This window comes from Rhinopithecus roxellana, chromosome 13 (assembly GCF_007565055.1).
Source record: "Rhinopithecus roxellana isolate Shanxi Qingling chromosome 13, ASM756505v1, whole genome shotgun sequence".
Classification (NCBI taxonomy): Eukaryota; Metazoa; Chordata; class Mammalia; order Primates; family Cercopithecidae; genus Rhinopithecus; species Rhinopithecus roxellana.
Genome location: NC_044561.1, coordinates 110,892,337 through 110,908,000, shown reverse-complemented (window position 1 = coordinate 110,908,000; position 15,664 = coordinate 110,892,337). Strand labels below are relative to the sequence as shown.

The 15,664-nt window shown below is 44.1% G+C and overlaps 1 protein-coding gene across 3 annotated transcripts in view; it reads right to left on the bottom strand.

The window, feature by feature from the left end:
* The window catches only part of RALGAPB (Ral GTPase activating protein non-catalytic beta subunit), a 110,522-nt gene extending 98,480 nt beyond the window's left edge, over positions 1 to 12,042 (bottom strand). For 2 of the 3 annotated variants that reach the window (XM_010355346.2, XM_010355348.2), the window contains exon 1: positions 11,779 to 12,042. The gene's annotated coding sequence lies outside the window, so the exon portion shown is untranslated. The remainder of the gene's footprint in view (positions 1 to 11,778) is intronic. The other variant, XM_010355347.2, reaches the window with a different exon arrangement.
* Positions 12,043 to 15,664: the final 3,622 nt, after the last annotated feature.

Genomic DNA, 15,664 nt, shown 5'->3' with positions numbered 1-15,664 from the left:
CGGCTCAAGCTATCCAAAGCAACAAACCTCAGAGATCTTGGAGAACATTACTTTCAGGAGCCAGAACTGCCGCACCACCTAGGCCCTCCTAGGCAAGAATGTTCATATCTGCATCAACCTCTCAGGATAACACCATGGCAGAACCCTCATGAGTCTTAATCACACTTGCCATGTCTTTGTCCACTTGCCATGGGGCTGTTTGTAGCTCCATCCTGTTAATAAGCTGGCACGCTTGTAAGGCAGCTCAGGCTGATGTGTCATTCTCCTAAACATTCACCCAAGGATAGCATGAATGTTTTGCCAGTACAAAGCAGAAGACACAGAATGCCTTGACCCGGTAATCTGACTTAAGTTTATCCTTACAAAACAGCTCAATTTTAAAAAACGTACAAGATGCTCACTGTAGTATTATATATAAGATGGGGGGCCGGGCGCGGTGGCTCAAGCCTGTAATCCCAGCACTTTGGGAGGCCGAGACGGGCGGATCACGAGGTCAGGAGATCGAGACCATCCTGACTAACACAGTGAAACCCCGTCTCTACTAAAAATACAAAAAAAAAACTAGCCGGGCGAGGTGGCGGGCGCCTGTAGTCCCAGCTACTCGGGAGGCTGAGGCGGGAGAATGGCGCAAACCCGGGAGGCGGAGCTTGCAGTGAGCTGAGATCCGGCCACTGCACTCCAGTCCGGGCGACAGAGCGAGACTTCGCCTCAAAAAAAAAAAAAAAAAAAAAAAAAAAAGATGGGGAAGAGGGTGTAATTTAACTTCCATCAATAATGGGAAAATTTCATAATTAGGGCATATTAATTCTATATACTATTATGTAGCCATTAAACACTGAGATTACATAGAAGCATAAAAACATACATGAGAGTGGTTAAGAGCAAGTGCTCTGGAACTAAGCTTCATAGATTCAAATCCCAGCTCTACCTGCAAGCTGGGTAATGTTGCAAAAGTTATTCTACTTCTGTGTTGGAACATCCTAGTCTGTAAAATGGGGATAATAGTAGAATTAGGTATGGTGGCTCACATCTATAATTCCAGGACCATGGGAAGCAGAGGTGGGCAGACTGCTTGAGTCTAAGAGTTTGAGACCAGCCTAGACAACATGGAGAAAACCCATCTCCACAAAAAACACAAAAAAGTTAGCCAGGCATGGTGGTACACATCTGTTGTGTACACATCTGTTGTCCCAGCTATCTTGAAGGCTGAGGTAGAAGGATCACTTGGGTACTGGTGTTGGGGCTGCAGTGAGTCATGACTGTGCCACTTCACTCCAGCCTGGGCTATAGAGCGAGACTCTGTCTCAAAAAAAAAAAAAAAAAAAAAAAAAGGCAAATAGATTAGGAGCCTACACATTTTGCTGTGGTGGTGATTAAAGAATCACATATGTAATCTGTTTGAAACATGCCCTTGTCCATGTAAACAATCAATAAATATTAAATAGATTAAGAAAAACATATATATAGTAATTACAACTAGATAAACACAAAGGCCAGATGTGGTGGCTCACGCCTATAATCCCATGACTTTGGGAGGCCAAGGTGGATGGATCACCTGAGGTCAGGAGTTCGAGACCGGCCTGACCAACATGGTGAAACCCTGTCTCTACTAAAAATACAAAAATTAGCTAGGCGTGGTGGTGCGTGCCTGTAATCCCAGCTACTTGGGAGGCTGAGGCAGTAGAATGTCTTGAACCTGGGAGGCTGAGGTTGCAGTGAGCCAAAATGGTGCCATTGTACTCCAGCCTAGGTGACAGAGCAAGATTCCATCTCAAAAAATAATAATAAAAGTAAACATACAGCTGTAACTAAAGATTAGAAGGATGGTAGAAATGCAAGTACAGTTGACCCTTGAACAACATGGGTTTCAACTGCTCAGGTCCACTTACATATGGATTTTCTTCCATTTCTGTCATCCCTAAGACAGCAAAACTAATTCCTCTGCTTCTTCCTCAGCCTATTCAACATGCAGATGATGAAGATGAAGACCTTTATGATCCACTACCACGTAATGAATAGTAAATATATTTTCTCTTCCTTATAATTCTTAATAACATTTTATTTTCTCTTACTTTAAGAATATGGCATATATATATAAAATATGTATTATTTGACGGTTTATGTTATTGGCCAGACTCCCGGTCAACAGAAGACGATTAGTAGTTTTGGGAGAGTCAAAAGTTACATGAAAATTTTTGACTGCACAGAATCAGTGCTCCTAACCCCTATGATGTTCAAAAGTCAACTGTAGTTTTAACTTAGTGGTAGAAATGTTGGTACAACTTAATGTAATATGTTTTTATTACATCTTCATGTCATAGAATTGGTAAGTATACGTCAGCATCCTGACTATACATGTGAACATTCAGAGACACTGGCAGGGACCACCAAGTAGACTTATTCAATAAACAGCTATTAACCATCTATTTTGTCCAATGCAGTGTTAAAACCATGAAGAAGAAAGATTAATAGGACTTGGTTCCTGTTTTCAATGAGTTTATGGTGTAAGTAAGGAGATTAACATTTATACATTGATATGGTTTAGCTGTGTCCCCACTCAAATCTCATCTTGAATTGTAACTCCCACAATTTCCATCTGTCATGGGAGCAACCCCGTGGGAGGTGACTGAATTATGGGGGCAGGTCTTTACTGTGCTGTTCTCATGACAGTGAATGAATCTCACGAGATCTGATGGCTTTTTAAAAACCAGAGTTTGCCTGCACAAGTTCTCTCTTTGCCTGCTGTCATCCACATAAGATGTAACTCGCTCTTCCTTGCCTTCCGCCATGATTGTGAGGCTTCCCCAGCCACATGGAACTAGGATTTCTCCATTAAACCTCTTTCCTTTGTAAACTGTTCAGTCTCGGGTATGTCTTTACCAGCAGTGTGAAAACAGACTAATACATACCATAAATAACTACAACATAAGTTAGAACATTAAAATGTTGAACGTGATATTTTTAAAAACTATAGGCAAGATACCATGGAAGTTCAAAGGAAAAAGACTACTTTTGATTGAAAGATAGGCTGAGCTGGAAAACAATAGGGTAAGATCAGAGAAGACTACAGATACAGAGCATATGAACTGTGCATTAAAGGAAGGGTATAATTTTGACAGAGGTAAGAAAATTGAGGTGATAAGACTGAGGGTAAAAAGGGGTAGATAATGCTGGGCTCAGTGGCTCACTCCTGTAATCCCAGCACTTCGGGAAGCCAAGGAGGGTGGATCACAAGGTCAGGAGATTGAGACCATCATGGCTAACACAGTGAAACCCTGTCTCTACTAAAAACAACAACAAAAAATTAGCCGGGTGTGGTGGCACGCGCCTGTAGTCCCATCTATTAGGGAGGCTGAGGCAGGAGAATGGTGTGAACCTAGGAAGCAGAGCTTGCAGTGAGCCGAGATTGCGCCACTGCACTCCAGCCTGGGCGATAGAGCAAGACTCCGTCTCAAAAAAAAAAAAAAAAAAAAAAAAAAAGGAGAGGGGGCAGATAAAAGAGAAAATAAAATACATAAAAGAGCCAGGCACATTGGCTCACGCCTGTAATCCCAACACTTTGGGAGGCCGAGGCAGGTCAGGAGATCAAGACCAAGCTGATCAACATGGTGAAACCCTATCTCTACTAAAAATACAAAAACTAGCAGGGTGTGGTGGTGTGCGCCTGTAATCCCAGCTACTCAGGAGGCTGAGGCAGGAGAATCACTTGGATCCAAGAGGCAGGGGTTACACTGAGCCGAGACTGCACCACTGCACTACAGCCTGGGTGACAAAGCCAGACTCCATCTCAAAAAAAAAAAAAGAAAACAAAACAAAAGAAAAGAAAATACATAAAAGAAAGGACACTTGCTTCAGGTAGCAAAAAAAAAAAAAAAAAAAAAGGTACCAGAAACTGAAAACCCAGAGTGAAAGGAAAGACAGCTATATGTAGAAGGTGGTAAGGTTTCAAAGGTAAGCAGTGACCAATTTTGAAGGACTCTGAATGCTAGGATTGAATATTCGTAATTAATTCAGTAAAACTGGAAGCAGAAAATGAGCAAAAGGTTAACCTTATCTTAGCCGGGCATGGTGGCACACGCCTGTAATCCCAGCTACTCAGGAGCCTGAGGCATGAGAACTGTCTGAACCCAGGAGGTAGAGGTTGCAGTGAGCTGAGATCGTACCACTGCACTCCAGCCTGAGCAACAGAGCAAGACCCTGTTTCAAAAAAAAAAAAAAAAAGAAGAAGAAGAAAGTTTAACCTTATCACAAGCATGACACATCAGAAACTAAATTCCCATTAAAGCAATCTGATGGAAGTGTCCAAGATACATTGAAGGGATAGTAGAAGGGCAAACTCCAATGTGGCTACCATATAGGCGAAGGTTGAGGGCGGTCAGGGGGATAACGGGGAAGTGTCAGGCACTGTAGTGAGATATGATAATATAACTGAAGTTAGATGATTAAGGACTTTAACTGCTATATTAGGGATCCTGAGTCTCCTCCCCAGTTGGCTGTCTGCTATCAACCTGAGCTGCTAGCAGAGAAATCTCTACCTTCAATGCTCCAGAAGTAAACATGATGAGAAGAAGGGGAAGAAGTCAACAGTGCTCGCCTGCAGATCCCTTAATTTCCTTCCCAACTCTATATGTACTCATATTCTAGGTATTCTCTCTGGAGGTTCTGTATGCTGGGTAACAACTTATGGCTTGTAAGCACCACCGCAAAATAACATGCAAGTTTGGTCTAAATGACAAATAACCAAAATAATCAATACAATGGTGGACACTCTAAGACCACAGCCTGACATTAATTACATCAATTGATTCAACCAATATTTATTACATGCCTTCTATGCAACCAGCACAGAAAATAAACATGATCCCTGTTCTCAAGGAGCTTCAAGTCTCATTACAAAGAACAATTCTTTAAAACTTTGTAAAGTACATCCAGACATCAGTTATTTCATTAAACAAACATTAAACACCAGCTACATGTCAAATTTGTCCTAGGATTTAGGGATGCAACTATAAACAAGACACAATGGCTGCCCAAAAGAAAGTTTCATAGTGGGGAAGACAAGAGAAATCAAAGATGACACCATGGTACAGTAGTATTCAATATGGTAACTGATGAGTTATGACAGCAGCATAATACAACAAAACAAACTACTCGAGGCTGGGCGTGGTGGCTCACGCCTGTAACCCCAGCACTTTGGGAGGCCGAGGCAGGTGGATCACTTGAGGTCAGGAGTTTGAGACCAACCTGGCCAACACGCGAAGCCTCATCTCTACTAAAAATACAAAAATTGGCCGGGTGCGGTGGCTCATGCCTGTAATCCAGGACTTTTGGAGGCCGAGGCGGGCGGATCACCTGAGGTCAGGAGTTCAAGACCAGCCTGACCTTGAGAAAGGTCATGGGGAAACCCCGTCTGTACTAAAAATACAAAATTAGCCGGGCATGGTGGCATGCGTCCGTAATCCCAGCTACTCAGGAGCCTGAGGGAGGAGAATCACTTGAATCCGGGAGGCAGAGGTTGCGGTGAGCCGAGGTGGCATCATTGCACTTCAGCGTGGGCAACAAGAGTGAAACTCTGTCTCAAAAAATAAAATAATAATAATAATAATAATACAAAAATTAGCTGGGTGCAGTGGCGGCTGCCTGTAATCCCAGCTACTCAGGAGGCTAAGGCGGGAGAATTGCTTGAACCCGGGAGGCGAAGGTTGCAGTGAGCTGAGATCACGCCATTGCACTCTAGCCTGGGTGACTTAGGGAGACTCCATCTCAAAAAAAAAGAAAAACTACTTTAGATCCTGCTTGAGCACAATGTACCTTTGCATAATTGATCATTTTCAAAGAGCTTTCACATGTTACTTAATTTTATTCCAATAACAATCCTAGAAGGTTAGGTAAGACAGATGTCACTAACCACTAGGTAAGGAAACAAAGCAAAGCTATGACTTGCTCAGGATCACATCAAGCAACAGCAGATCTGGGACAAGAAACTCCACCTCTTGCCTCAAAGTCCAGTGCTGCTTCCCTTTGTTCTGACTCCATACCATACCATATGACCGTGGACAAGTCAACTGGCATTTCTCTTTTTGAGACAAGGTCTCACTCTGTTGCCCAGGCTGGAGTGCAGTGGCACGATCTCAGCGCATAGCAGCCTCTGCTTCCCAGGCTTAAGTAATCCTCCCACTCAGCCTCCCAAGTAACTGAGACCACAGGATTGTGTCACCACGCTCCACTAATTTTTTAAAAAATTTTTATAGAGGCCGGGCGCGGTGGCTCAAGCCTGTAATCCCAGCACTTTGGGAGGCCGAGATGGGCGGATCACGAGGTCAGGAGATCGAGACCATCCTGGCTAACACGGTGAAACCTCGTCTCTACTAAAAATACAAAAAACTAGCCGGGCGAGGTGGCGGGCGCCTGTAGTCCCAGCTACTCCGGAGGCTGAGGCAGGAGAATGTCATAAACCCGGGAGGCGGAGCTTGCAGTGAGCTGAAATCCGGCCACTGCACTCCAGCCCAGGCGACAGAGCAAGACTCTGTCTCAAAAAAAAAAAAAAAAAAAAAAAATTTTTATAGAGACAAAGTCTCATTATGCTGCCCAGGCTGGTCTCAAACTCCTGAGCTCAAGCAATCCTCCCACCTCGGCCTCCCAAAGTGTTGGGATTACAGGTCAGCCACCACACCTGGCCACCTGGCATTTCTTTGTCATAGTTTCCTCATCTGTAAAACAGGGAGAATACCTGCAGTGCCTATCTAGAGTGACCTGGGAGAAGGATCAAATAAAGCAACCTAAGTTGACATACTTTGAAATGTACCAATGGAAGATACACATTATAAGATATGCCTATTTCTCTTGAGAAAAAGAGGATACAGGGTGCTAAAACACTGAGCAAATAAATAAACTGTGCTGGATTTTAAGGTGCACCAAATTCATCCATATTAACCTCATGACTAATAAAGGCAAAGGGACTATACTTCATATTTCTGTTGTAGTCCGATTGACCCCATAAGGCAAACATCAATAAAGCTGGCAAAAAAGGAATGTATTCGCCTATGTACCAGATGCTATTAGAGATCCTATTAAACACCTGAATTACAGGAAAGAAAGACAGGTTCTGCCTGCATCTCTCCTAAAACATGGAAAATGGTAGTTTTTGGTAATCTACCCAAAGAATATTTGAATACCCTGTCTGCCCCCTACCAGCACCACCACAGTTCTCATCGTTTATGCCTCAGATCTTCTCTGTCCAATACAGCAGCTATCTCATGTAACTATTTAAATTTTAAAAACGTTTAATTTAAATAGTTTTAAGTTTAAACTATTTGAATCAAACACCACTTCCTTAGTTTTTAAGTGCTTACGATGTGGCCAGTGGCTACCATATTAGAGCAGATAAGATTTAGTTCCATGATTGCAGAAAATTCTATTTGACAGAGCTGCTTCAGATACTACACTATTATTTTTATTATAACTTTGATTAGACTCCTAGAGGACAGGGGCCATGTCTTATTTATCTTTGTATTCCCAGTTTATATAGCTAAGTGCATTTCACACACTAAGTACTCACTATACAGACAATCCTCAACTTACGATTTTCAGCTGACCAGGGTGTGAAAGCAATATGCATTCAGTGAAAACTGTACTTTGAATTATCCACATAACCATTCTGTTTTTCACTTTCAGTACAGTATTCAATCAATTACATGAAATGTTCAACACTTTATTATAAAATAGGCTTTGTGCTAGATAATTTTGCCCAACTGTAGGCTAATGTAAATATTCTGAGCATGTTTAAGGTAGATGAGGCTAAGCTATTCTGTTCAGTAGGTATATTAAATGCATTTTTGGCTTACGATCTTCTCAACTTTGATAGGTTTATTGGGAAGTAATCCCATCATAAGTCAAGGGGCCTCTAGATATCTGAGTTTCTCAAACACAGTAGATCACTCTCTCCCCTTCCCTATCCCATGCACACACACAGACATGCAAACACAACACAACAACACACAAGACAACCTTTCTCATGAGGCAGGGGTCTGGGGTGAAAGGGAACACGGTCCAGAGGAAGGAGGCCTGCTTTCTAGCCCTGGAGGTGCTAGAAGCTAACCATGTAGCCGTGGCCAAGTTACTTTCCCCATCTATAATAAAATGAAACTCCATGTGCCTTAATTTTAAAACTTAAATCATCTCACACCAAAGAAAATCAAGTATTCTGCCCAAAAAGTCTTTGCACATGTTAGGAAACACACCTGCTAACACTGCTGAGTACCTTGTATGAAACAGAACCTATTTCTAGGTCCCAAACTATCATGATTAGAGTCACTTTTGTTCTCTAAGCATGTGGAATTTTTTACCTTTACTTTGGGGCACAACTACAGACTTAAACCTTCAGCCTTAAAGATTGAGTTTCTTCCATGTGCTAAAGCAAGCATTGGATACTGTGTCCATATCTGATCAGAGACACAAGGACAAGTTTCTTGAGTATCTGAATTTAACATAAATTGTCCCATCAGTTTCTAATAGTGCTAAGCCTAAAAACTGAGCAAATAATACAAAACAGAACCAAGAAAACTTCTCTATAACAATCCTTATAAAGAATAGTTTATGGGCCAGAGACAGTGGCTCATGCCTGTAATCCCAGCACTTTGGGAGGCCTAGGCAGGCGGATCACTTAAGGTTAGGAGTTCGACACGAACCTGGCCAACATGGCAAAAACCTCTCTCAACTAAAAATACAAAAAAGTTAGCCGGGTGTGGTGGTGGGCCCCTATAGTCCCAGCTACTCAGGAGGCTGAGGCTGGAGAATCGTTTGAACCCAGGAGGCAGAGGTTGTAGTGAGCCGAGATTGTGCCACTGCACTCCAGCCTGGGGGACAGAGCGAGACTGCATCTCAAAAAAAAAAAAAAAAGAAAAAAGAATATTTTACAAAATGTGTTTTTAATTCAGTCTACATACTTTGTCATGCTTAACTGCTATTAAAAAAAAAAAACCGGCCGGGCGCGGTGGCTCAAGCCTGTAATCCCAGCACTTTGGGAGGCCGAGACGGGCGGATCACGAGGTCAGGAGATCGAGACCATCCTGGCTAACACTGTGAAACCCCGTCTCTACTAAAAAAATACAAAAAACTAGCCGGGCGAGGTGGCGGGCGCCTGTAGTCCCAGCTACTCGGAGGCTGAGGCAGGAGAATGGCGGTAAACCCGGGAGGCGGAGCTTGCAGTGAGCTGAGATCCGGCCACTGCACTCCAGCCCGGGCGACAGAGCGAGACTCCGTCTCAAAAAAAAAAAAAAAAAAAAAAAAACCTTTATTGTCCAAAAACCTCTTCATAATGACCTTCACACACATATTCACTAACTTTTGCAAACCCTTACCTGGTTTTAAGACCAACCAAGAACAAATCCAATCTGAATTATCAGCCTGCCTTCCTTTAAAACTTGTAAATATAGCAAATGGGGCAATGGCAGTTCAGGCATTCTGCAATAAATATGTGCTAAATTTGTCAATTCCTGTGACATCATTATTTTACTCTTCATTAAGTACTTACATCATCTCTCCTGGTGAACAGGACCAACCAATACCAATGGCAATCCCATCTACTTGTATTTACCAAATACCAACAAGGCAGTGGCATTTAGTGGATGACAATTAAACACTTTTTTGGACAATGAAGTAGGGAACACATGCAAAGGTCTAATAGTAATAAAAAGACTTTCCCTACAGACTTGATTGCATCTGATTGTGATAGAATCAGACATTAAAAATCAAGCAATGTTGATTGCACATGGTTAGTTACAGAGTGCCTTGCGATTGGTAAGAACTCAATGTGTGTGTTCAACTGCTGGACAAATTACTGAATATTCATTCCTAAGCAAAAAGAACAAAACTCTATAAGCTAGGAACTATCAAACATCTTTTACAAAAATGGAAATAGAGAAGAATCTGTTTGCAACATGATCTATCTATGACATAAAAGGACCCAAACATTCCACTGAGTAAAAGCTTTGTGAGTCTGTATGTCAAAGCACTGGAAGGAATACAGAGATGAAGAAAACATGATCCCTGCCCTAAAGCTTCTCATAATATAGAAGTAGGGATAGAACTACAACTCAGAAAAATAACTGGTAAGTTTCACTATGATGTTCCTAAAGAGCAAATTGGAAGGACTCAAGGTGGGGGGCGTCAGGGACAGAGGTATCTTGAAGGGAATGCTTAAAGCTAATGTAGCCAGAGACAGGAAGAAAAGGGTATGTAGGCCTTGCACGGTATGTAGGCCTGGCACGGTGGCTCACATCTGTAATTCCACCACTATGGCAGGCCGTAGTGGGTGGACTGCTTCAGTCCAGGAGTTTGAGACCAGCCTGGGCAACATGGAGAAACCCCATCTCTACAAAAAAAATTCAAAAATTAGCCTGGCGTGGTAGTTCCAGCTACTTGGGAGGCTGAGGTGGGAGGACTGCTTGAGCTCAGGAGGCGGAGGCTGCAGTGAGCCAAGATCATGCCACTACATTCCAGCCTGGGCAACACAGAAAGACTCTGTCTAAAAAAAAAAGAAAAAGAAAAGGGTGTGTATATGTATATAGGAGAGAGCAAAAGTGTGTGCGTTTGGGTGGGGTGGCCAGAAAGTTCAGAGGACAGTCTAGGCAGACGAATAGCATATGTAAAAACGACCCAGAGGTTAGAGACGCTACACCTATAAGTATTGTATATTTAGTAAAATTCCAAAGAGTAGTTTGCATAAGATGCATACATTTTAAATGTTCCAGATGACTCAGAATCCCTGCAGAGAAAGTTACGTCCCACCCCTAACAGTCTTTCACAAGGTGTAGTGGTCAGTGAACCTAAAGATCTCTGCGGGTGGAATTTGCATGTTTAACAAGCCCCCAGACAATTCTCCTGCACACTTAAGCTGGAGAAACAGAGATGCTTTTTGAGATGCAGAATTATCAAATTACATGCGGTTCCCAAACTTTGCTGCACGCTGGAATCACTTGGGCATCTTTAAAAACCATACTGAAGTCTGGCTTTCACCTCCAGATATTCTGACTGTTTTGGTCTGGGATGCCACATGGGCATCAGAAACCTTTACAAGAGTCCCCAGGTGATTTTTACCGTGTAGCAAAGTTGGAGAGCCACTGCCCTAATTGTTAAGCACTTGGGTCTCTGGAGTTGGATGCTTCGGTTCAAATTACTAGCTATGTGACCTTGGGTAATTAAGTCACCCAACCACCCAGGGACTCAGCTGCCTCGTCAGTAAAATGGGGACAACAATCCTACCTCATAGGGTTGCTGTGAAGTTAGACGTGGTGAACGTAATGGCCTGGCATGATGCCTGGCAGATAAGAAGCGCTTAATGGGGGTTAGCTGTTTACTCTCATCATCAACTCTTCCTCATCAGAGTGTCACTGTCACTGTGCAACGGGCAGCATCGTCCCCACTGGGCGGCAGCAACTCGCCTAACCTTTCTGCTGGACCAAATTCTTTGCGGGAGTTGTCTCGCTCCGCTCCAGACCCGCCCCCTCCCCCAGGTTGCCAGGACAGCTTCGCCCGGCCGGGGAAGCTCCCAAGGATTAGACCGGGTTTACAGACTCGACAGCAACCGCCCACTCCAGGGCCAAGCTTTCCCCGCCCCCGTGGGTCTCCCAAACATTTGCAGATGCGCTTCCAAAGGCCGGGGCCCTGGAGCACCGAGAGCCGAGAAACAAGCCTCAGCCGTCCCTGGACCGCCGGGAGGGGAAGAGAGGGGAAGGAAAGGTGAGGGTCCGGCCGCGGCGGGGCCGACTGCCCGGTTACCTGAGGCGACGGGCGGGGCCCGCATCGCCGGGGCGGGCGCCGCCGCCGGCCGTACTCGGCCTTCCGCCTCACGCGACCAGTGCCATAGGGCCGGCGCTTTCACCGCCCTGGCCGGCCGTCCTCAGACGGTCCGTCAGTCCACCCGTCAGCGACTCTCCCAGGGCGCCAAGGGACGACGAAGGCCAGTCGGGCCAGCCGGCTGGGCTCTGCTCAGGCAGCTTCCGACTGCCAGGGGCGGTGGCGTCAAATAACTCCCCTGCCAAGTGGGCCACTGCGCGTGCGCGATGTGCCTAATCAGCGCTTTCTGCGGGGCTGAACCGGTGGCGTCAAATATTTCCCGAGACACAGAGCCGGAAGCTGCGCCTGCGCAGCTATCCCAGCTCGCCGCGCGGGACGCATTCCGTCCTTCCTTTCCGGATCAAGTGGAGAGGGAGGAGTGAAGTGACGAATGCGCCTACCTCATCGCAGCACAGAGGAGGCGCTCCACCTGCGTCCTTAGGAATCTTACGACATCCTCTCCCCTGCTTTCGGTACAGACGGAGTAAGGGGCTTCTCTGCAAGATTCTGGCTCCCACCCAGGTTCTAGGAATTTCTCCCATTCCACCATTACAGCACCCTTCCTCTGACATGATGTTCTTTACTCGCCGCACTCTTATTACACGGGCACAGCATTAATTATGAGCAGTACTCTATTCCAGGCTTGATGTGGGTTGCAAAGGTGAATCGAACATAAGATTTAGAGCCTCTCATTAAAGAACTGAATCTCATAGAGATAAGACAGTAATAATAATAGGAAGAGATACTACTTCGAGCACCTGCAATGCGCCAGACATTTTGTAAACAGTACCACTTTCAATAATTTGCTTTCACTTCAACGAAGAAACTAATGCCATTGGAGAGGTACAGCTTAAGTGCTTTGAGAGTGTAAAGGAGGAAACTTGGACTCAGAGAGAAGAGGAGGGAGGGATAGTGGAATTCTTCACGGAGGACCTGGCCTTGAGGCTGACCTTGGGTATTCAGAGAGGGAGGGGTCAGGGTGTTGAGTAGAGGTGAAGGCACGGTTGTCTGAAAAGCAGAAAGGAGCAAAGAAGATTCTGACTCCTCACCTCAGTTGGAAGAGACTGTGGAGGAATGAGTGGTAAGGGAACTAGTATCCTCACAGAAAGGGTAAAACTGAAGAGTGTTTCCTCAGGACCACACCTCACCCCCCAGGAAAATAGCTACAGGAAGGAAGAGGGAAAAGGAGGGTAAGAATGTGCTAGGGCAGGAACGAGGCTATGTCCAGGACATTGGGGATCCAAGCAATACATTTCAATTAAACACAGTGTGACAAATTATGTAGTAGGCTATTTCAACCACTCCCTTGCCTTTCAATACTACAGGGGCTGAAAAGCAAAGCACACAGCTGTCAACCTCCCTTGCTGCTAAGGGTGGCAGTGAGACAAAGTCCTGACCAATAAGATGTAGGCAGAAGTATCAAAGGAGACCTTCCCTTCTTTCTTCCCTTGGAGAAGTTTGTGTCCTTCACTTTTCCCCTGCTTCATGCTTGGAACTGGGTAACACCTGGGGGCACAGCAGCCTAGAGGCCTTGAGGAGGACTGTGCTAAGGAAGGTGGAGCAGAAAGACAGGAGCCTGTTTGTTTAGGTCATACTCAAGCAGTTACACAAACCCTGTACTACCCTCCTGTCTTATGGGGGTGAGGGATCTTATGTATACCAGAGTTTGTTGAGTTTTCTGTTACTTGCAACCAGATGCATTCTAACACAATACTGAACACCTGTAACAGATAAGGGAGGGGTGACTAATTGGAAGAACAACAGGTGATGGGAATTGGAAAAGTGACAGGCACAGAGGATGGGAAAGCTGTCCAGAAGCCCTTGGGGAGATGATGAAACTATAGCTATCACCCTCCTAGTGGTTTCAATTCATTCCTGAAATTCTGCTTCTAAGTGGAAAGCTATTAAATTTTTCCCATTAATTAAAATGGGCAAAATTGTATTCAATTCCAACCTAAGGCACCTAAATATTTTTAACAGAAAAAATATATTGATGCAACAGAAAATTATATGAACAATAAATTTGCTTCAAATATGGTTTTTACATAAAATGTAATGCATTAAGACTTACTGCTCTGGACAGAAAGACAAGATTTAATATTAGGTGCAAGTTGATGGAGGAGAGATGCAAATGAGTCATTCTCTAAATGATGGTTTGTTTTTTTTAAGAGACAGGGCCTCGCTATGTTGCGTAGGCTGGCTTCAAACTCCCAGGCCCAAACGATCTACCTACCTCAACCTTCCAAGTAACTGGAACTAAAGGCACATATCACTGTGCCTGGCATAAAAGATACGTTTTTCCTGCACTCTTTGCTAATTTTTTAAAACTTTTGAGGGCTTCACTTAAACAACCATAAAAATAAAACACACACACACACATATACCTCGAGGGAAAATTAAAGACTAAACATTAGAACACTTTGAAACATTTAAGAAAAGCACACATGTATAAGAAACCTAAGAGACACATCAGATGCTAGACATAGTAAAACATTTTGGATCCTCCAAACACAGTACACAATTCAAATTTGTTCCTCGGCATGATCTCTGACTAGAAACATCGACTAAATTGGGGAATGTCTTCGTCTGAAACTGTAATGTCAAAATATCATTTTGTGTAGTACGTTTGGAAAGGCACAGAATTGGAAAAAAGAGGAGCAGTGGTATAAGCTTTTGTGACACACTTTTTTCCAAAGATGACTTCACCAATCTGTTTTGTTTTATTTACCCTGAAAGCATCACCCTGGGAGATGCCATACCAATCTATATGTCCCACCCCGTGGTTCTCCTTATGATGTAACTGACACTCCTCCCGCTAAGAAGTGGAATCAATGTTCCTTCTCCTTGAGTCTGGCTGAGTCTGTGACCATTCCAACCCAATAGGGCAAAAGTGATGCTATGTGATTTCTGGGGCTAGGTCATAAAGAAGACACAACTTCTACCTGGCTTGCTACCTATCACAATACTCACTCTTGGACCCCAGCCACCATGTTGGGAGGAAGCCCACGCCACATAAAGAAAACATGAAGAGGTGTTCCAGCTACCAGCCCTAGCTAAGTTTCTGGTGACAGTCAGCATCAATAGCCAGATTGAGGAAGCCTTCAGATGATTCCGGTCCCCAGGCTTCAAGCCTCCACCCCCACCTAACACCAAGCTGAGCAGGGACTAACTAACCCTATTGAGAGCACCCATAAGAGATGTGGATCCATGAAAAATATTGAGCAGTCCATATAGCAGATTCATGAGTAAAATAAATATTGTCATTTACCCCAAACAACTAAGTTTTGGGGTAAATTGTATGTAGTCACAGTAACTGGAATACTTTTCAAGAACCATAATTGAGAAAAGTTTGTAACTGAACAGCTGTATGTGAGATACATCTGCGGCCATTTTTTTTTTCTGGTTTTATTTTTCCTCCTTTTTTAATTGTGCAGTACCAGCTTGGGTAGAAACAGTTGGTCAGACCCATTGTGTTAGGGTAGAAACCTAACACAATACTGGCATGGTGTAAGTGCTCAATGAACATGTGTTGGATGGACGGATGGATGGATGGATGGATGAGGGGATGGACAGAAGCTTCATTGGCTCAGTGCTGAACCCACCTTCTTGCTCCTACTCTTAAGTCTTAGTGGATGGTATCCAGTGGTTGATAGTAGTAACACCATTAGAGTCAAGCAAGTGGGGCCCCTTGTGCCAGACCCTGTGCCTTAAAAGGGTCCTGCACTTTGGACTGTATTCCTCAAAAGTTTTTAAGTGCCCTCTGGGACTAGCAATGCCATTTAGGAAGGGTCTGTGTCTAGACCAGATGCCACATGACTCTTGTTGACCA